The sequence below is a fragment of the Protopterus annectens genome, chromosome 8.part0, assembly GCF_019279795.1.
Source record: "Protopterus annectens isolate FY-2018-M chromosome 8.part0, PAN1.0, whole genome shotgun sequence".
Classification (NCBI taxonomy): Eukaryota; Metazoa; Chordata; order Ceratodontiformes; family Protopteridae; genus Protopterus; species Protopterus annectens.
Window position 1 is genome coordinate 289,745,092 of NC_056741.1, and position 24,301 is coordinate 289,769,392.

Consider the following 24,301-nt stretch of genomic DNA (forward strand, 5'->3'; position numbering starts at 1 on the left):
ATCCATTTCGTATAGGCAACTGTGTGGTGTGCCATACACAGGTGTCAGACGTGACGTTGATAGGTTTCATGTTGTACAACGTTCAATCACCATGTGAGGTTGACTCAGTGGTATGGTCAGACATGACACATGTCTAGCACGAGTCAGGAATTCTATCTTCTCTTGCAGCAGATTGATCGCAACTGCATGACACATTCTCACAGTGAGAGGGTGGTCTAGTAACATTACGGCCAGGGCCTGTACTGCCATGGGTGCTACAACAACTGCCTGTACACAATGTGGCACTGACCATGCCACAGTGTCCAACTGCAATGAGTAGTCATCTATTTAGCGTTGCTTACTTCCCTGCTGTTGCATCAAGACTGACGTCATATATCTCCGCTTACAATCTACGGTCTGACAACATGTGTTATGATTATTCACGAGACCTACTACAGCTGTTAAGGCTATCAATCGTTCTAGTCTGCATAACGCTGTTTCTGCTACTGTAATCCAGTGTACTATGTGTTGTGCTGCCATAGGTGTATTAAAGGTTAAGGCAAACAATACAGCGGATTCCACAGCATTGTTTGGTATCCAGATTTAACATGTGTTAGTCGGCCCAGACACGACATCATTCCCTTCTTGTTAGTTGGCTTGGGTGCTTATTATATTGCTACCTTCCTATCGTCATGTGATGTTCTACCCTACTTGGATACCAGATATGCCAGGTAATTGACCTGTATTCTCTGTAGTTGCAATTTATGCTTGCTTACTTTATGTCCCTGTTCTGCTGATTATCTCAATAATGCTTTTGTATCTTCCATACATTGCTGCTGGGTAGGGGCCGCAAGCAGAATATCATCCAATTAAAGTGGATCTTGACTGGCCCCGGGTGGAGTTGACACCGGAATGTAGCTAGCCATCCCCTGTGAGAATATCGTTGTACTTTCACAGTAGCCCCGCGATAGCCGGGTATGGCTGTATCTGTCACCCTGACTGTACAAGCAAAGCAATACGAACTATGTGGATGTATAGGTATTGCAAAGTAAGCATAGCTTATATGTACCACGGTAAGATACTTCTGTGGCATGTTCATAGCATTGAATATAGTGTGTGGGTCTGGCACCAACGCTACCCTAAGTATTCTTACATTATTTACAGCTTATACATACTGTACCATCCGCCATTCCCCTTTTGGTTTCCGATCAGGAGATACAGGGGTATTGCATGGTGAATAGCGATTACTTTGTGGATGGGGAATTCCTCTCTGACTTTGCAGATATCTTCTGGTGTCCACGGTCTATACGCTACGGGGGTTGGGTCCTGGCCTTCCTGTCCTGCATGATGGTTCGGTACTTCAATTAATTGACAGATATCCTCACTCTGTTTTAGTACTGTGTTCTTACTCGGGTGTCCCTAAGTATGTTACGTGTTCGGGATGTGGTTTCAATAGCTTCTATTACATTTGTTCGTTGTGCTACCTCTGTTGCCACAGGATAACGTGTGGGGACTAGCCTGCCCTCCCGCTTAATATCCTGCATGTGGTATCTGAGGTGGTAGGGTGTTGTGGGGGGGGGGGCGGTCAGTACTACTGTATTATGATCTTCTCTGTGTACGTATGATGCTTAGCCATTTGTAGTGTTCTATTCCCTTCGGTACACTACCTCATTCCACCGATGTGCATGACGGATACCCAATTGTCGCTGTTTTGTCGCCTGCACATCTTAGGGCTGCCACCTTTTCCAATGCACAATGTGGGACATTAGTGTTCGGAACGTGTAATTTGCCTGGAAAATGCATACCCACGGCCAGTACATAGGACAGGTATTCACGTTTTGCCAGGAGAGCGACCAATTGTTGTAGCATTTCAGTTGCTTATTCTGTTTATTATTATATTTTGCTGTTCCACATACAAATTTACTGTTTTATGCTACCATCTTGATATATATCTGGGAAATGTTTGTCCTGAGATATCAGGACATTTGACATTGTTCGGTTTATTTACAGGACACGGCTGGCCAGAGGGCATATCCCTCTCAGGGTGGAACAGGTGTTTACCTTGGAACATATGCATCAAATTTTCAGGGATTACAATGTTTCAGTAACGATATGTTGCCTAATATACCATCAATGTCATATTTATTACCCCATTTTGCTGCGTAACTCACATTATGTGCTCTCTGCGATTGCATATTCTTCACGTCACCCGTCAAACGCGGATCACATGATCTGTTGCTTCGATAATCTCCCATATCCTCTACACGACTGCTACGTACCCTTCTGTCATAACACGTGTGTCTCCTTCCCTGTATCCACTGTAGTGTCTACAATCACTATTTACTCTGCTGTGTGTTCCTCTGACCTATGTTCAGATTTAACAGTATGTGGGTAGGTCTTCGACCCGATATCACTACTGTTAACAGAAACACAATGTAGTCTGGTCCCTGATCTACAATAGACACAAAAAGGCAGACACTCCTTACCTGGGCCTCCTGTTTAAGGCTGCACGTTTTCTTCTTGGGATCCAGTTTTCCGCTTTTCAGCCACAGATCAGACAGTAAACAGCCTCTTTACACACAACAATTCAGTCGGAGGTCTTTTCATTCAAGAAGAACCATTTATGCATATTCTCCAGCGTACATGTCTAACCAGCCATGCACTCTGACCTGTAGCTTACAAGGATCACAATGTGAAATAAGTTGTTACAACCAGACTGTAGTTATCAGTAGGCTTTTCTAAGTGACAGCCGATAACACAGGAGGCTCGGTTCGGAACGTTTTAGTAGTGTACACAGGCAGGCTAAATAATATACAGTCCAAGTATGAGAGTTTTGTCTGACTCTATACAGTAAGCAGTTTCTTTATATAGTGTTTACAATCAGCTTTTGCCCACCTTACTGATGTGGTCGGTCACAGGGCATTTCCATCACTATGGTCCGCAATAGTCTATACATACGTGGGTGCTGGGGTCGTGCTTTTAAATTGTTTTCTCATGGGAATAACACAGCCTTGCAAGGCACCTTGTACATTACAGTATCCTTTTGTGATTGTAGCTGTTTCAAGGACCCTAGACTGTTACGATACAGTGGACAGTTAATTTCTTAATACGTTGCTTTGTCTCTCTGGTAGGAGTTGTACTGCTATCTTCGATTGAGCTCACAAGGCCATCCTCCTCTGGGGAAGGAGTGCTGTTATGCATGTACATACATTTATTGTTCTGTAACCCAGCAAATAATTAATGATGACAGACATGAGCCTGCTGTACTGCTTACTGCCAGGTTCAGAATTCCATCACAGTACAGCTTAGCTTCACCAATTACATGCAGGCTTAGTTCTACTGCCATATTGTACGGTACAATTCAATACATTATATAGTATTTCGAGTGTAAACTGGAACTTCATATGTGTTTCTATATATTTTACGAACAACATCCATCCAGCCATATGCATGTTGTTCCGTCCTTTACCTTGACCGTGTGTATTTGTCCGTCCAGCCACGCTAATCTCCACATGTGATGTCCCAGTTTCCCCTTCTTTGCCTGTAGCACCCTGTTAGGACGTCCTGTGTGGTAGGCACCTGTTCCGCTATATGTGATCGACTTCACTGCAAAGATAATCATCAATGCGGTGGTCCAACGACCCGACTTGTCCACATGTGTACACTTATGTGCACCGTGTCGTATGCAAACCTAGATGGTTTGGACGGGTACATACTACATGAGGTATGTACTCATTCTTCTGACACATTCACATGCAGCCATTTACAAATCAGTACGAGCGGTGAGCAGCTGACATGAGTGGTACGTATTTGCCCGCGTGGCATTGCCTAACACAAACTTCTTACCACAGTTCAGGTATGCACATTGTGTGTGGTTGTATAGCTGCACACGGATGCTAGCAGGTTTGGGTGCAGGGGTATACATGGGTGTGACTGACATGTACAATGAGGCTATTGTGTAGTACATCCGAATGCATGGGTTCTGCTTCTGGATATTACACTTCATCATACACCATCCAGTGTATGCAACAGAGACGTTGCTGGGTCTGGGATATGTTGCTATGCACATGTTTGCCTGTGTTTGAGGTATCTTGCTTCCTTACTGTTGTTATGTCAGCACAGCTACCCGGCTATGTACTGTCACTACTGCTTGTGACCATTATGGTTGGCACCTTTTCCAATGCCCATAGTGGGGCATGTTATGTGGACACTTCAGAATTTGCAGGACTACACATACCCAGGGCTAGTGCAGTTGACAGAACTTCACTTGTTTGCCATACTATGAGCTTATTCTGTAAGCGTTTGGGTTCCTTATTTATTTTCTTATGCCATGTCTGTGTTCCATATCGTAATGTATATGTTTTATGCTACTATTTACATGTATATTGCGGGAATTTGCGGCAGGGGATCGGAGGTCATTTTCCATTTTTACGATTGTTGCAGGGACACGACTGTCCAATCAGGGACTGTCCATGGCACATTGGGACAGCAGGTAACCCTGGTGACCATGCCCATGTCACTACTGGGGTTTCCACCTTTTCCATTTTCCGATCTGGGATATTTCCGGGACTCACATCTGACTTTACAGGCCGACACATACAAACGGTCACTATATAGCATAGAAATTCACTTGTTTGCCTAAATAATATGCTTATTATTGTGGCAATTTCCTTGCTTATTCTGTTTATTGTGTCATTTAGGTATTTCTGTTACAGAAATAACCAATTCATGCTACCATTACATTAAATACGGATATCATTTTGTCCTACAATCGTAGCACATCAGCCATTTCTAATACGTTTTTTCGGGACACAACTGTCCATGGAGAGACTGCCCCAACCAAAGTGGGACAGGTGGTGACCTTAGTCGCTGCTCCTATGTCGGTGCGGCGCTGACATGCGGCTGTACACCTTCTCTGAGTGTAAACACTGACAGTGCATTGCGGGACGAACGCGGTCTTATGCGTATCCTTTGCTCCTTGGACGGGTACACTTATGCCTTCGTGGCTTCTATTTGCTTCTCCGTTAATTTGGGACAGGGACTATGTTGCATACTGTACGTGCGTTTCATTCTGCACAGGACCTGGCTGCTGCCATTACTATTGTGGGCGGACCGTGGCTGTCAGCACATTAGGTTGCTCACCTCATGCCGGCTTAGACACGCCTCCAGACGCATCCTACCTGGGCTCGCTCATGTACACCACGCACGTGTCTGTGATTCCGGTGCACTCTCATTAATATGTATATGGCGCTACTGCGCTGGATATTCCATGCACCGCCGGCGCAGGCCTTACGCCGGCCTTGCGCCGAGCTTCATGAATCCCAGGGAATGTCTTTATCATTTATCTTTGTGAAGGCATGAAGAAAATGTTTTCATCTGTTATGCTTATATTAATTGCCTAGTGGCAATATCACAGGCCTTATATATTAAGGGACTAGGCTTTAATCCTGACCTCATATCACTGTCTGTATGAAGTTTGAATGTTCCCTCCATGTCTACATGGGTTTTCTGTAGATACTGCAGTTTTTACCCACTTCCCAAAAACTTGCTGCATAACTGGCTGCACTAAATTGTTCATATATATTTGCCCTTTTCCTTGCGTTCCTATTTGTGGCTAAAAAAGAGCCTGAGAAGAACCTGTTCACTTACATAATTACCAAATAAACAAAAAAATTAAATTAAGCAAGGCAAATCCATCCACATTTTCTTATGTAAACATATGCATCATTATTATTCTATAAGATAAAATTATAACCAGTCGTCTTAGTGAATGATCTTCAATAGCTCCCAATAAAACCCTTCTATGTTCACCTAAGTTTTCTATTTCTGAAGTTTCCAGTTTTCAGAGTATGTACCATTATCATGATGACTTTATGGAAATCTCCCCATGTCCTTAAAGACTGAAGGGGTCCAACCCAAACATAAATACATGGAGAGAAAGTCAGTTGAGAACTGCCTGGTACCTTAGTAATGCACCTGCTGAATTGTTTTTGAAATTCTTATGGCCTTGAGGAATTACCAGTATTTGTGTTTGTGGATAGCTGTGGACTCTTAGCATCTACAACATTTTGCAGCACTATCTGGAGTTACCATTGCCCACTTGATTTGTACATACGGCCACTGGTGCAGTAGTTCCATTATCTTCTAAGATTCATTGCAGTCTCTTCTTTTACAACTAACTTGCAGCAATGCTGTTTGCCATTTTCAAATTTAATTCACCTGGGTAGGTGCAGCTGACCATGAAAATATCCCTAACTAATGTTTTTACCTGTCTAATTACCTTTGAAACCACACTATCCACTTCATGGATTCTGTTTTTTTTTTCCAAGTGTGAGTCACCAATCCCCACAGAATTATTTTTAAACCCATGGAATCTGTATTTAAAGTCACCATATTTGACACACATATCCAAGATCAAATAACTGTTTACCCACATAGGACTACATCACATTCTGTGATATTATATTCCTGATCATTATCTGAATGTATAGGAAGTAATTTCCTGCAGCAGCACTCACCTTTAGAAAGGTTCGCTATTTTGACTTATAAGTATGAATCTGACCCCTACTTATTCTGGTTCCCATGTTACCCACACTAATGATCCCCACTCTGTTTTCATTTTTTTTTTTTTTTGCATAATTTAATTAAAGAAAAAAGTTTAAGAAAGAAAGAGTTGTGATTATATGCACTGAGTTGAATAAAATACTTCACAAGTAAGTCCTAGGTCAGGTAGTGTCCATACTACTAGTGGTGATAACAACTGCATGGACAGAACCAGTTAATTTGTACTCCAGAGGTCCAGATTATTGATAATTTCTCATTGTTCTTGATATCGGACTGAGTTTGGAAGTAAATACTTAATCCTTAAAGTCAAAAACCTTTTGCCTCCCTAGTGCTAATTTAAACACAGCTTAGTCCTAATTACCATAGCGTTGGGTTGCCTAATAAAGATTTAAACATTATATCTCAAATCCTTTGCATTCTGTGAGGACCAGTGGCTTTGTCTATTAATAATGCAAGATTAAAGGGAGAGATAACATCTTGAATGAGCCAGAATAGCTTTTGCATTTTTTTGGCCAGGTATAGTTATCATTTATAAGTGCTAGTAGAGATGAAATAACAACTCAGAAAACTGACATCAGGAAGGGTAGATTTATAAGAGTACAGTATTGCTTCACTGAACCATCACAGCTTTGCCATTACTTATTCTTAAGACAGATTCTTATTCTTAGGACAAAATTTGTCATAATATGATTTATCTTGGTGGAGTTTGCTATGTCTTTTACAACTAGGCCCAGACATCCTTGAAAAGTAGTACATGTAATGTCCAGGGTCTAAATTACTAGCTGATTCTGCAATAGGTTCCATCACCACTGTTAACAATGGGGCTTACAAAGGACACCAATTATAGATACTTCTTGAAAGGGGACAATGTAAATAGAGTGAGTTATTTAGCAACATGTTGGCTTTGGATCATGAGTACATTACCTATACGCAGCCTGTGAAGGTCTGATTAAAATTCACTGTCTTTGATATCTTGAATAGTTAACTCCACTTTGATAATTCAGCATGATGTATATACAGTAAAAGAAATGCTTATGATTTAATATTATGTTGATTGTACCAGATAATTAAGGAGTCACCTGTAAGCTACTAGCCTATGCTCTTTAATTAATCCAGCTTGAGTTTTGGAGAATATTCTCCATATTACTAGTGACAATCTACATGCCAACACTCTGTCCAGAATTTTGGTACTTGAGACGAACAGTGAGACAGCTTTAAAGTCTTTGAACATTTTTTCTGGTTGGCCTCTATCAGAAGGTAAGGTTATCACTGCCTCTTTTTGGGATCAGTTGAGAGAGAGAGAGAGAGAGAGAGAGAGAGAGACAGAGCTCAATATATAAGTTTTATTGCAATCTGTACGCTTAGTCTTGCAGATAAATATGGACTAACCGCTGCAAACTAATATGCAGCAACTTTTCGTAAGGGATTTAATACTTAATTTTATAAGAATATGAGGACCTTCTACGCTGTAAATGTCATTCCTTGTTAAGTTAGAAAACCAGAAGCCAGTGCTTCATCAAAGGCTTTCCTGTTGACATTAAGTGTAGAGTTGTCAAAGGTAAAATATAAATAAACTCCACAAACTCTTTGAATCTCATTGGGGACAGTGGTATAATGATATCACGAGATATACTGAGAGGAATAATTATGTCTGGACCTAAGCATGTAAGGCAGCAGTCTTCCTGCCCTGTCAGCAAAACCCCTCTTATAACTCATAGTTGTTGGTCCCACACATCTGCCTTCTTCCTTTGTTGAGCCCTTAATTCAGCTTTGATGTTGACAATGAGAACTTATGTATTTCCCATGGCTGCACATGACAAATCTCTCCTTCTAGTGAGTTAGCTGTTGTTTCTAACTTTTGCTGTTTCAAAACCCATCTTAAATGAGACATAAGAAAGTTATGCTACCGTGTGGTTATAATAGAACAAATTTAGCATAGCTCATGCTAATGATTCTCTAACTGCAATTTACAAAATGTAATACATTTGTTTTCAGAAATTTGAAATTGTTTTCTTAGAGGAATCCCTGTGTTATTGTTTTGTCTATATTCTGCAGAAAAATCAAGACTCGTGTGTTACCATTCACCCCCTTGTATGTTCTGTAATCCTCACTGAGCTAGAATACATCTCTCTGGTCTAATAATGCCAAGCTTCTGCTGTTATTTCCCTGCATACTGAACACATTATTATAATCCTCTTCCATCCCGCTGATTAGTTGAAAAGGCTAAATATTGTCTGACTTGCTGGCTCAATTACTCAATGAGTTTCCTGACATTTCCCACAGTAGACTCAAATACCTCCCGCGAGATATACCAGGATATTGACAAAAGAATAACACACAAATTACTGTAAGAAAACAATTACACATTTTTAAAAATAAACTTATTAAGTTTCATAAACTGCAGTTAGAGAATTATTATTTCTGCACATGTGTTAAACTTAATATGATGATAGGAGGTACTGCCAGCCTTGCCAGGAGAAATAGGGCAGTGGATTTGTAACATATCCCAGCACCACTAGCTGGAATTTTCAAATAATTATATGTTATTTGTATATCAGACTGATTTGTACAGATGCTTGTGCTGAAAATGCATTTTTGAGATTTGCTTGTGTTAAAATGTATCAGTAGTGTATCCTGTTGGAAGTAAAAGAGATGTGTATGCATTATTGTAACTGTTTAAATATATACATTGTAACATCATATACTGGAAGTGAAGATGTTAATCTTAATTCGCCTTACTTTGCAAAATATTCTTGAAATTAAATTACTTTATGGGTTAAGCCATAAAGATGTTATCCCACAATTAGCCAGAAATGCAGTGTCTATGCTAGCAAATAGTTGGTAGTTCCTGTAGGAAGACTGAAATGGTTTTATGGTTTTATGACTTCCAGCAGTTGCACCACATCTGAGCAAAGGTCTATCTGTGTGTACTGTAACACATAGGTGCTAAGCCCTAGTAGCTTCTAGTGATGGGGGATAGTGTGGGAAACAGAGTCAGATGATCAGATGTATGTGATGTCATTCTGTACAGAAATAATGTTTTAATATTAGAAGAGACTGAAGTCTCAGCACCATTTTGTATTCTGCCTTGGATCTGACAACAAGGACCAGTCACCCATCTTGCCTTGCTCTATTCATTATATAGGAACAGTAATTCTTTTATTCAATCAGGAATAGATAGTGAGACTAGCTAAATACTGTTTTCCTATAACTATGTGAAACTTTCCATCAATGTTATTTTTAATATTCCCTGTGACTGAAACTCTGGTGTTTACCGTGAATAGCTATTAGTGTTTTCTTGTTCTTTTATTATTTATTATTAAATCTATATTAAACTTTTCATTGTGGATGGCTCTTTTTACAAAATATTTAAGCATTGAGAGTATTTGCATATATATTTATTTGGTGATAACTCTGGCCATTCCTGAAACCTTGCTGTTTGGTCAACATTACCATACATATTAATATTAATTTCACACATTATAATTGGATACACTTGTAAGAGCCTTATAGTAGCTGGCAGTGGTTCTGGTGGCAGTGATAACTACCTTATAGTCTGGGCAGAAGGGGTCACAGCAGGTGAATCTGTGCCAGCCTTTCCCAGGTGTGTGTGTGTGTGTGTGTGTGTGTGTGTATGTGTGTGTGTGTGTGTGTGTGTGTGTGTGTGTGTGTGTGTGTGTACAAATCAAATCTCAAAGTCTGTGTGTGTCAGCTGCTTGGTTTCACAGAGAAGGTTTTGGAGGACTTAGCTTGAAACCCCAGCTAAGAACTCAACTCTGAGCTGTGCCAGTGGAGAGCCTTATTGGGGGTCTGGGCAGATACAGAGAGGAACCAGCCCCTCGACTGAATGTGTTCCCTGGGAACTCTTAAGGGAAATTATACTTGATGCAGAGAAGTCTGCATCTGGATGCACTGAATGCATCCATTTGTATTCCAAGAGAAAGACCCTCTCTACTGTCAGTTGTGAGGATTCAGGTTCCTTGATTACTGACCCAATGTGGGGATGTCATACTTAATATAGTGCCAAATTTAGTATGACTCCAGATAAATCCTGGTCCAGTCACAAAACCACAATATCCCAGATGAAAACCAAACCCGGGATGACAGAAAGGACAATTTACTGTATGAATTAACTTAAAAACAAAACAAGTATGCAGCATCGGTGGTGCAACAGATAGCACACTCACCTTTGGCACAGAAGACTGTGAGTTCTCTTCCTACACCAGGTAGATCAATTGCTAACACTGTAGTGTGGCATAAGGGGATGCACACTTGAGAGTCTTATCCTATGGATGAGGCATTAAATCAGGGTCCCATTAGCTGGAGTTGATGGATGCAAAACATTCATGACACCTATCAAAAAAGTAAGAAAGTTCTCTGATTCCTTGGCTAAATTTCTCCTAGTAGTATAAATACCACTTTCGGTCTTCCCTGAAAAGAGGCCACTAGCCTAGTGGGACCAACCCTGTAAAGAAAAGATAAATTAAAAAAATAACTACTTTCTCATAGCATTTCTTCAGGTACTTTAAAAAAGCATGCAATTTCTCAGTGTTTATAAAGTCTCAGTCACATGGCAGATGATGGCAAGCACACATACAATCCAGTTATAAAACTAATAAAATGATCATTACACAGCAATGTATATTTAAGACAATTCAAATTCAGTACTGGTTTAATGCAATAACTACCATTCATACACAGTGTAGAGACAGCATTTGATTTTGTTAGCCATCTAAAGACATAATCTTCTATGTAATTCAATAAAACATCATCATCCTTTTCATCTGTATGCAGAACAAGAAGCATAAAACCATAATATTCTCACATTTTAATGATGTGCTTTGATAATCCATTCTTATTATTTCTCTTTTAATGCAGAAATATGTTCAATTATGTGATATTTTAACTGCTGATTTGCTGTACCCATATAAAACGAATTGCAGTACTTGCAAAGAGCTAGTGATACTGTATGCATTGTGGTACAATCAGCAAAGAACTGCAATGCGTATGCCCTACAGCTAACTGGGTGCAAAAAGGCAGCGATATCAGTAATGCATGTGCAAGTACTGCAGTTTCTGCATGAAAGAGTCCCTATATGTTCAGATATTGCCCCAATGACTTCTCATACCTTCCATTTCAAATGTCTTTGATAATTAAAATTAAAACTTAGAGCAGTGCCAATAATAGGTAAATACCTATACACCATCCTTACTTGTCTATGCTAACCCTAACCTTGACCCTAGCCCTAACACGGTCTCTAACCATAACATTAGCCATAACCATAACCATAAAAGTAACCATAATCATAACCCTGCCACTATCCAGAATGCTTATTTTTGGCTTAGATTAACATCCTGATTTTTGAGTTTCAGTGTATGTTTATTGTGTTTTGTTTTATCAACATTCTGACTTCAAGGTAAGTACACACCATTAACTGGCACAGGTGCAAGAGATGAGAATTTTTACTCTAGCAGCACATCATATCCTTTACATGACATAATGTTTTGTTTTTCAGATAGAATGATTATGAATAAAGTAGAGTAGTTTAACATAGCACCTCTTTGTTTCTTCACATTGGGATGCAAATACACCTTTGAAGTAAAGTAGACTGCTGTTGTTATTGTATTGCTGACCAGAGACAACAAAGATAAGAATATGATGATTTAAAGTATAGCTGTTTAGTTTAACATCTGCACAGCAAGACTGTCCTTAGGTATCTGCCATAATGTCATGGTTTGCAAATGTTGTTTGTCTTTCGGCTTTTCCCGGTTAGGGGTCGCCACAGCGGAACTCCGGTCCGCTAATGATTGGCAGTTGTTTTTTACGGTGTCGAGTTGCCAACACGATGCCCAGCCTTCAACAAAGGCAATGTCATGATTTGCAAATACAAAATAAAAATAAATAAAAGTTCTATGCACCACTTATAAGACAAGGTTCTGTGACTGTTTTGGGGGGAAGCGTAGGAAGTGATGTGGCCTCCAACCCTTAACAACAACAGGCAATTCTAGACTGAGGGAGAAATTTTCTGAGATTTTGTTTTTCTTCTTGAATTTGTATACAAATGATATGTAATAATTGAATGGAATAATCTCACAAGAGTATTGACACTTCATTTACACACACACACACACACACACACACACACACACACACACACACACACACACACACACACACACACACACCAAAATAATTTATATTTAAGAAAAGTATTCAAAATGCTCCACAACTGCACAGCATTTTAGCACCATCATCTTGAAGACATCCTGTCTTACTTACTACCTCATCTGTTACAGAACCCCCAACTTAACGTGTTTCCCATTTTTTTAGTGAACAAATGTCACCCCTAGAAATACAGTGTAAAAAATTCAGTCTTACAACCCAGCATTTTACAGCATTCAGCACTACGTGTAAAACAGCAATTTCTTATTGTTAAAACAGATGCAAACATTTACAACATTTACTGAAGCTGAAGACGAAGGCAACTTCTGAGTATCCTGGCCAAATTTCCTATGAATTGCAATTAACTCTCAGACTTAGCACCTAGGGAGCTCACCCATTTAAGAAAATGCAAATAAATAAGAATTACATTTGCCCAAATCTTGCCAAAGATTAGTGTGACACCAAATCATATTGTTTTACTATAGAAATGTATTGCATGATATTAAACTACATTTTGGATGTTTGATTAATTTAAAATCTTAACTAGAAAACAATTGAAAGAAAAGAATGTTACTTTTTAAATTTCTTGAAATAGTCATACTTTAATATGTTTAATTATAATTTATATTTGGTGTACTAGCTGACCATGCTTTCTTTCTAAATAGTTGTAAGAAATTTGGAAAAGTAATTAACAAAATTTAGGAAAAAAAGAAATGTACAGCATGGTGCTTTGTTATCCAGATGTGTCACATATTATGGAAAACAGTATGAAGAGCAGAAATTATCCACTTATGTTTTTTGCAAACAATATAATCTGTAATATTGTATTAGTGTATATAATAATAAAACTATTACATGGTGGTATAAACAACACATGGGACAAACAGTGGCTCATTGTTTAACATTTCTTCCTCTTATCTCTGGTTCTGTACAGACTTGCAGTTACTGTCTGTGGAGTTTCATGTTCTTTTCACATCAATATACATTTTCTGCAGGGAGTCAACTTTCTTCCCACCTTCCACAAAATATGTTGATTCAATTAGGGGCTGTAAACTGTTTACTTAGATTTACCATTGTTCCCCAGGTAATGGCTGAAAATGATCTCCTATGGGTTTGTTTACAAACCAGACTATCAAATAAATTAATTTAGAAATGCATTCTGGAATGGCACCTGTGACTCTTGGTGATATGGACTGTACCAAAAGGAGTTGGAAATGTGCTTATTTTGGCCTTTTATACATTAAGGTGGAATATTTCTAGAATAATCAGTACGTACAGTATCACATTTTACCACTCAATTTATATTGTACAATTTTCATTATGCATTTCACTACAGAGTACAAAACCAGATGGAAACTTCTAAATTTAGCTCGTTTCACATCTGATAGCCAGGTATGACCCAGGAACTACTTTGAAGCTGAAGTGTTCAAGATGTTGAACTTGGCAGAATTTAAATGAGCTTCAGCTGTTCTGCATCAACTATTTGCAAGGTAGAATCTCTTGAGTTTCATGCAGTCCTGGCATTGGTATGTTTATATAGCTGTATTTGCCTGGACTATGAAAGTATGATAGTTAAAATGCAACCAGATATACAGAGAAACATGAACAGTGACCAAAAGCTTGCCAGCAAGGGAAACAGTAGAAAGTTCAAAGTTATACTGCTGAAACATACAAGGGAAGAGACTGTGCATAGAATGAAGGGGAGGTACTGACTTCTATTAATTAGGAAGCACTGTTAGCATTATATTTGTTGGCAGAAAGTGTCCAAGAAAGATGTCAATTGTGCAAGGGTGGTCATCAGACTACTAGTATGAATGTCAAAAACGTTTGTAAGAGGGAAATATGCACCACAGAGTCCCATGCAGTCATTTTCCCTGTCTGTTGGATAAACCAACAAGTATAATTAACTACTAGAAACTTACACCCTCCCTTTCCTTACCATAGGAATGTCAATGACAAGAACAAAGTGTTGATGGGAATCTTTCTTAAAAAAATAAAGAAAGACATAAGACTGGCATGCATGTGGAGAAAAGCTAGATGGAAGCATCTAAAGCAGGAAACAGGAAGGTGCTGATCAAATCAAATGACTGCTAGATCAAAGCGGTCCTTTTCCTCTGCCAAGCTCATGATTTCTATTTTCCATTCCACCTGCTCTTATTTATTGCTTTTATTAGCTGATGTGTTTTCAGATGCCTTGTAAAGTATAGGTGACTTCTTGTGCAGGTGGGCTGCTTGTTTCAGACATTATAATATTTGCTTTGTTACTCTAAAGCCCTGCCTAGTATGAGTCAATCTATTGTTTTAAAATGACACTGTCATCCTGATTAGGTTTACGTGTATCTATAAATTAAAAGAAGCATCTGGCAATGCTAAACAGTTCTTTTATGTAGTAGTATAAAGCTGTTGACAGCTGTTGTATTCAGGAAATTCTCAGAACAGCCTACATTAAATGTCTCTGAATAAAGATATTAAAAGCTTTCCATGAGGTTGTATTTGCGGTTTCAGTGCATAGCCATATTATGTTTTTATTTCCAGTAACAAGAACAAGCAATGAAAGGGAAAGGAGATTTTTACTTTTTCACATATCTTCTGACCTGAATATGTAATGACAAATGACGTACAGTTTAAACACAGATGCAGGAGGTCTACTGAATGCCTTTCTTGTTAGCAAGCACTATAGGTGCGTAATTATCTGTCCTGCAACTCCAAATATCATTCATGACAATGTCAATAAGTGAAATGGGGTATTCACATAGGTTCATAGGTTGGTACTAGGCTATCAGCCCTAGGGCCTATACAAGCCTAGCCATAACAATTCCCTGTCTATTTCTTCCCACACTATTTATAGGTTCATATAAATTTAAGGTTCATAGTTTAGTACTAAGCTAACTGCCCTTGCAAGTCATTTTAAGCCTAGCCAGTTATCCCTTGTGAGACTCAAACCCTGCACCTTGTGTTTGTAAGGCAAACATCTTAGCCATTAAGCCACCCTCCCAACAAAAATATATAGGTTAGTACTAAGCTAACTGCTCTTGTGAGCCATTTTAAGCCTAGCCAAGTATCCCTTGTGAGACTCAAACTCTACATCTTGTGTTTATAAGGCAAACACCTTAACCATTAGGCCATTCTCCCAATCTTCACATTCCAGGAACATACTCTTTAAGATCTCAAATTGTCTTTTACACTGAATATCAATTACAATTACTTGAAAGTGCCTTTCCCCATTGTACCGAAGATTTTTGGGATCCTTAAAATTCATTCTGATGTGCAGAATCCACCACTCAGGCCCATTGTCTCAGCTGCAGGGTCTTTAACTGAGCCCATGGCAAAATATATAGATTTTTATAGATTCATAGGTAGGTACTAGGCTATTGGCCCTAGAGCCTATATAAGCCGTGCCAAAAAGGTACCCTGACTTTCGCCACCCAAGAAAATTATTTTCCTGTGCCCCTGTCGAGCAGAGCTACAGAGGTGATCCCCAGGGTGAATGTCCCATCCAATCATCAAGATTTTTCTTGAAGAGTGCTAATGAGGAGCTCTGTTTGATAAAATTAGGTAGTTTGTTCCAGAGTATGGGAAGTCTCTGGGACAGGAACCTATCCCTCCAGCATGTTCTGTTTATTGTGGTGACCAGGTTTAGGTCCCTAGAGCGTGTAGCTCGGCGGGTTTGGGATTTCTTTAAGTGGAGCATGTCCAACAGCTCTGGGTTTGACATAGCTTTGTATGTTAGGCAGAGATCGCCTCTGAGCAGGTGATATGCGATGGAGTAAATCTGGAGTTTTTTGAGACGGTCTGCGTAGGGCATCTGTTTGAGGCCAGTAATCCTCTTTGTGAGGTATTTCTGTGGCCTTTCCAGTTGTTGTAGATGTCTTGTGAGGTACATACCAAAAGGGGCGTTGCACTCTATAATGGGTCTAATGAGTGATGAGTAGAGGGGAACAATGGCCTCTTTTTTCCTGGATAAGAAACCTTTTGTGATGAGTTGTGCCTCATAGAAAGGATTTCCTGACTACTGTGGCAATGTCAACCTGGTTTAACCTGATGCATTGATTTAAATAATGTACATTAAGTAACATACTGTAACCTTACATATATGTAAATATTATGTAATGCAATGTAATGTATGTTCTTGTGGAGCTTTTCTCCCCGGGCCTCCACTGAAAACCGGCCAACTCGTCCCAGTGAACTATCCCAGTCAACAAATGCAAATAAATAAATAAATCAAAGGAGAGACTACTGTCAACCTGTGTCCCAAGGTCTCTTATCACACTTTCTGTGTTAAGTAGACTACCACCTATGTGGTAGCTCATGGGTACAGAATTTTTACCAAAGGGGATGACAATGCACTTTTTGGCATTGAGCTTGAGGACATGGCTTTAATACCAGGCATCTGTCTCAGTGAGGTCCTTTTGTAGGATATCCACAATGTTAGGAGTTTCGATTATGGCTCCTAATTTGCAGTCATCTGCAAACTTCATTAGCCAAAGATTTTCTGTGTTAGCCTGTACTTCAGAAAAGTAGATACCAAACAGGAGAGGACCCAGGACTGAACCCTGTGGTACTCCACTTGTCACTGGTCCGAAGTCAGATTTGGAGTCTGCTACTTTCACAATGTGGGTTCTGTCAGTGAGCCAGTTGGCAACCCATCTTGTGACATAGGGGGTTATACCTAGTTTAGTGAGTTTATCTATAATTCCAGAGTGGGGGATGGTGTCAAAAGCCTTGACAAGATCTAGATAGGATGTGTGAACCACCTTACCCTCATCTACGGCTTTGGTGACTGCTTCAAAGAAGTATATCAGGTTTAGGAGACATGATCTGCCTTTTACAAACCTGAATTGGGTGCAGTCCAAAGTTTGGAGATTACCAATATCTCTGTTTATAAGTTCCATGATGATACGTTCCATGGCCTTGCAGACCAGGCTCGTTGGTCTAATGATGCTGTAGTTCCCGGGGTCTGTGGTGGCTCCCCCTTTGTGGAGTGGAATAACTGTCACTGTGCACCATTCAGTGGGCACAAAGCCTAAGGCGAGGCTATGATTGAACATGGTGCTTAGGTGGGGTGCCAGTTCATTCTGTAGTTCGTGTAGAACGCAGCCTGGGATGTTGTCAGGTCCCATGGATGCTGTTTTCTTGGCTTTGGAGAGTGTGGTTTTTACCTGTGCAGCCGTGATTACAGGAACTTTGCATTCTTCCGGTATAGAGATGAGCCCTTTAGGGGGTGAGAGGGGGGTAAAGTTAGCACTGAACCTATCTGCCAGGAAGTTGGCAATATCAGTTGGTTTTGTATATTTAGTGCCATTGTGCTGTACCTCAGAGCAGATCTGAGTGTTGCCATTGAGATTCGTGATATAGCTATAGAATTCTTTGTGCTTGCCTTTAGAATCAGTGGCAATTTTATTTTCGTAACTAGCTTTGGAGGATTTTATGAGGGATCTCAGCTTTTTACTGAGGCTGACCAGGGAGTTCCTCCAATCATGAGATTTTACTCTTTTTTGCAACAGTTTCTTTCTTCTGTTGTAGAGTTTGTTTATGGCAGGTGACCACCAGATTGGCTTCCTTTTTTTGGAGGATAGCATCTTGGTTCTGTTAGGGATAGCATGATCCATGCACTCGTGTAAGTGCTTATAAAGTGCATTTGTGTAGGATTCAGCAGTCTTACCTCTATTGTCCATCTGCATGGGTGTCGTGAAGTTTGCCACTTCTGTCTTAAGAAGCGTGAAGTTGGCTTTGGAGAAATGTTTTACGGTGGTTTCCCTAATGGGGGTGGGGGCAGGATGTGGATGTCTAGGGTGATTAGCTTGTGGTCAGATCTGACCAATGAGGAATTGACCTCTGGTGTGGAACACTGGTCACCCGTGTTGGTAATGACCAGGTCTAGGATATTGCTGCCCCTGGTCGGGGTGTGGATAAGTTGATCCAAGGCATTGGAATTTATGAATTCCAAAAAAACGTTGAGCAAAAGAGTTGGTACATGAGTAGTTTTCCCCGTTCATGGTGGGGTAGTTGAAATCGCCCATTATTGGGGTGTTGAGTTGTACCCTAATATTTTCCAGTGTATCAAGAAATGAGGAGTGGGAATCCTGGGGCATGGTGGGGGGATCTGTAGTAAGTTACAATTTGGATTGCGGTCTTGCCCAGAGTTAGTTGCACTTGGATAATCTCAGATGCATTATGCTGAGCAACTAGTCTGGAGGTGTGGATATCCTTAATGAATATGGACACACCTCCGCCTTTAGTGTTTCGGTCCAGGTTAGTTGGCCGAAAGATGTGATAGGAATTATAGCCTGGTAATGCAGGGGTGCTCTCTGGAGCCTTGAACCAGGTCTCTGTCACTGCACCGATGTCGATGTTCTCCATTTTAAGGAGTGCCTTGAGTGAATGCATTTTGAGGTTTAGACTTCTAGCATTGAGTAGCATTACCCTCAGATTTTGTTTGCTTGTACCTGTTATGGTGGTGAATTTGTCATTTGAACCTTGCTTAAAAAGGCAGTATAGGGCTGGCAAGAACCTTAGCCAGTATTCAGAATCCCAAGGGCGACAGGTACAGGCCATCTCTGACAAAGCACCCTGGTCAGTTGATCATGTCATCCCAGGCAGACAGATACTGGATCCCCTTAGAATGACACCAAAAGCTTAGCCAATTGTTGAAGTCAATCATTTTGTCCTTATACTGCGGTATCTTTCTGGGTGATGGCAGGATGCTACTCAGGGCTAGGGTCATACCTGCCTGGGCTACAAGATCAGAGAGCTCCTCCATGTCTCTTTTCATGTAGTCCAGGGAGGTATGCCTTAGGTCATTCACACCAACATGGACAATGACAGAGTCATATGTGTACTTGTTGTGGAGTGACCTGAGTGCGTGCATTATATGGTGGATCCTGGCACCCAACAGGCAGCTGACAGTAACTTTCTCCTTGTTTAGCCTAGTGAGTGGAACATCAGTGTGCCTGACTATAGAGTCACCTATGACTAGAGTGTTGGGTACATTGTTATGCCTTATGGGCTGTGGTTGAGTGGTACACTGAGCTTGTGGGCTATGTGTCATTTGGGTTGTGTTGGGGGGTGGAGGTTGCTTGCGTTTCTGCTTTGGAGGTCTCTATTGCTTGAGCAGATTTTTATTGAGAGCCTCCGTGAATGTAGGTGTGTGTTTTGTGTTTCTATGTGTTTGTTTTGGTGGTGTAGGTTTTTTGAGACTATGTGATGAGTGTGGTGTGGTGCAAGTGTTTACCTTCTCCTCTTGACTGTGTAGTCCAGTCTTGGGTGAAGAGAGCTTTGCTTCCAATTTGACTATATAAGTGCACCTCTCAAAGGTTGTAGTGTTGGGTGGTAGGAGGACAGGGTTGTCTGTGTATATGAGGCAGTTGCTGCATTGCCCCAAGATGCCCAGATTCATCAGGTAGACATGGAGAAAACAACAGAAGTTGACTTTTAGACATGCCTGGATAGGTACTTATTTATTAAGTACTAAAAACTGTTTTCCTCTAGACAAGTGAGGACAGTTGAGTGCTGTAGCAATATGTAGCTTATTTAGTGCTTACAAGTTCTGAACAAGTGCTGAGCTCAAAGAAACAGATTTGAGTGCTAAAACTAAAAAAAACTGGCTAGTTCTAAGGGAAAATTTGAAGAGAAGACTTTATGGTGCTGGGAATAGTTTAAACCTAGCTAAGTGGCGATGCATAAAGTGTATTTTTTTAATATAACAGTAGCAAATGAGCAAACTGATTTAAACAAATTAACCAATTAACCAATAAAAAGTTAAAAACAGAGCCCTGTTCCAGCAGTCTTCAATCAGACAAGTTCTAACTGCACACTTCTGCCACTAGGATGCAGGGGAACCTTCTCCAAAAAAAAGATGGTTTGGATTAGTGCTCAAGTTATACAACCAAAGCTAGATTCAGCAGGTCTGAATTTAGTCTATGCTACAGCAAACAAGGCATACCAATTTCAGAAAGAAACAGTTCACATAAGCAGGCACAATAAGCTTTTAACCAGAAACTCCCAGCTCAGAAGGTCAGAATCTACTCTCTCCTCCCACAAGAGTGCAGTCCACACCTTCTCAATGTAAAATAACTAGCCTGAAGCCCAAGTGCTTAAACCAGAACTAATACACTTAGAATAACAGACACTAAGCCTTCAATCAGCAACTCCTAACTTAGAAGGATGTAACTTGTAAGGATGTAAGCTACCTGTCCTGCCACAACAGTGCAGACCACAAACATTCTTAATGTAAAACAACTGGTCTGAAGCCCAAGTGCTTCAACCAAAGGCTTAAAATAACAGTTACAATTTAATCAGGCTACTAACAAGCAGTAATAAATGCAGCAGAATAAATGCAATTAAATACTTTTAGGAGCAATTTAATTTGAAATCTTTGTTTAGAGATCACAGACATGTCCTAAAAGATTTGTGGGACTTTGTGGATAAACTGAAACAGTTCACAATTGGTGAGAAACATGGACTCGTTGCATTGGATGTAAAAAATATTTTCACAGATTCTCCCTGATGAGGGCCTGGAGTAGTTCGGGGAAAAAAGAACATGCTTCTAAACTTCTTGATACCAATGTGCTCTGACTCATTACTGAATTTATGGACACTGTCTTAGGTAATAATTTTATATTTTTTGAGGGTGAATACTTTAAACAGATGAATGGTGTGGCTATGGGGGCAGCATGTTCCCCCATATTTGCTAACGAAATGTTGCAAAAATAGGCGATTGAATTTAAGTCCAGTTTATTTAGACACTGTGAATGTTACTGTCATTTCCTGGATGCTATATTTTTTTGTATTGTCTGGGACTACTGAACAGTTGGAAAACTTTGTAAGGAGTTTAGAATCATCTACACAATTTCTTAAATTCTCAGTCCACACTGATTTTTAGAGCATAAATTTCTTGGATGTGGAGGTAATCAAGACAGAAAATGGCAACTTAGCCACTACAGTGTACAGGAAACCTACACACTGCAATTATTATTTATATTTTAAAAGTAGTCACCGTTTTTATCAGAAAAAGGGTGTTCTGAAAAGTCAATTCATTCGAATTTCCAGGTCAACATCAGATGATAGTCAGTGCAAAAGACAATTTGAGCTCTTGAAGAGTATGTTCTTGGAATGTGAATACCCTGTTGCACTTACTGACAGTGTCGTGAATGATGTTTGGAGTTGCAGAACAGATAAATACACACCTGTAGTGCATAAAGGGTTAGAAAGAGATCATGATGGTGGGACACATACTTATAGATCCAATTATTTGGACAACTGTGTTGTCATACATTATTCTTTGGACGCTATAAATAAAAGTAATATTATTTTTAAGAATTGGTTCCTTCATCATGATATGACAGACTTTAAAGAGAAGTTTGACCAACTGCCAACACGTATTTACAAGAATAGACCTAATATAAAGAACATCTTGGAGACGGGTGCTAACAACAAGAATTATAGTGGTTGGGACCACAAAACCAACAAGTTTGGTCATTGTAAGCAGTGTTTTTATAAGGAGGAAGACTACAAAGGACTATTATGGGATAAATTTAGGAACTGGCATAAAGAAGATAGATACTACTGTTCCAAAGTGGTCTACCTTCCGAAATGTATTTCATGCACTGCTATTTATGTCTGTAAGATGAACAATTCTCTGAATAATTGGGTATATGAGCACCTCTATAGTATAAGTAAAAATTACAGTAAAAGTGCCCTGGCAAGGCACGTCACAGAATGTTAACATTTTGTGAAATTTAAATTCTCTGTGCTTGAAAAGATCAAAGTGGATCACTACAGTGGTGATTGTAAGAATTCATAGTTGCAGAGGGAGCTGAAATGGCAATTAAGGTTAACTGCCATCTTAGATCCCCACCGAGTATCAGTGAAGCTGTATCACTAACAAGTACACCTTCAAAACTTTGAGTTAGTTCAATCTTTGTGTTGCTATCCCTTTAAAAATTTTGGTGGAATTTTACAAGGTTACAAATTTCCCGTTTGTAGATAAGCAGACAGCTTTTGCCTGTGTTTTATTGTTTTTGTATTTTGAAGATGTACATCATTAGAATGGATGAAAGCACTTAATTTTAATTATTTATTAATACAAATTAGTTATTTTTGTATATTTGCTGTGGTTCCTTAGTCCTTGGCACCATTTAGACCATTTTGAGGTTTGAATTTTGTCTTTTACATCCCGGAGTGGTTGCTGGCTATGCTGTGGTTAATGTACAAGATATGAAACAGGATGAAGTAAAGGCCAGAGAGATTGAAGCAAAGTTAAGAAAAGCTACTATTTGGAAAAAAAAAAAAAAAAAAACAGGCCCAAATGCAGTACCTAACTTCTGGCTAAATGTATTAACATCTTTACATGAAGATTTAGCCATGAGTAAGAACTATTTATATGCAGACCCCAAACAGACACCAACCTGGTAAACAACAGGAAAAACAATACTCTTACTTAACAGCAAACCTACAAGCTATCCTAAAAACTATAGACCAATAACTTGCCTTCCAACGACATATAAAATATACAGTGGAACTGATGCCAACAGAGTTTATAGTCATTTAGAAGAAAACTCAATCAAGGCAATACAATAAAAGGGTAACAGAAAAAAGTCATATGGAACAAAAGATCATTCATTGTTAAATAAAGTCATAATGGAGAACTGTAAAGTGGGGAAGAATCTAAGTATAGCATGGATAGACTACAAAAAAGCATTTGACAGCATTCCACCTTCATGAATAAAAGAGTGTTTAAAAATGTATAAAATATACCCTGGTCAATTATATTACAGAAATCATGAAACATTGGCAAACCACTTTGCATTTAAGCCATGATAAAGGACAAATTATTATTCTAGAGATAAAAATTCAAAGGGGGATATTCTAGGGTGACTCTATCACCACTGCTCTTTTGTTTTGCCCTTAACCCATTAAACTGTTTATTTAACAGATTAGGCAATGGCTACAGTTTGGTGTAAATATTTTTCATCTTCTTTTTGTGTATAATTTAAAACTGTATAGTTCGTCAGATGAGGAACTGAAAACACAACTGCAAGTAGTCAAAACTTTTTCAGATAATATAAGAATGTCATTTGGTCTTGATAAATGCGCATAAGCAACCTTTAAAGCAGGAAAGCTGCAGCACCAAGAAAACATCAGCCTGGGAGATCAATGTGATATAAAAGAACTTGAGAAAGAGAGAGTGTATAAATATTTGGGAATTGATGAAGGATCATCAATAAAACATGAACAAATGTGAATGACACTTAGTAAGGAATATTTTAGAAGACTAAAATTAATACTGAAAACAGCGCTGATTTCTAGAAACAAAATCCACGCTATAAACCAATGTGCTCTTCCTGTCCTAACTTACAGCTTTGTAGTGACTGACTGGCCCCAAAAGGTGTTGGATCAGTTGGACAGGAAAACACAAAGGATGCTTCATTCTTACAAAATGATTTATAAAAAGAAAAGCCAAAAGACACAAACAAACAAGTGTATACCAAGACTATATATTCCCCTTTCTGAAGGAGGTATGGGCCTCCTCAAAACTGATTACATGTACAGATCATAGGACTGCATACATATCTGCTGACCTCACAAAACACAAACA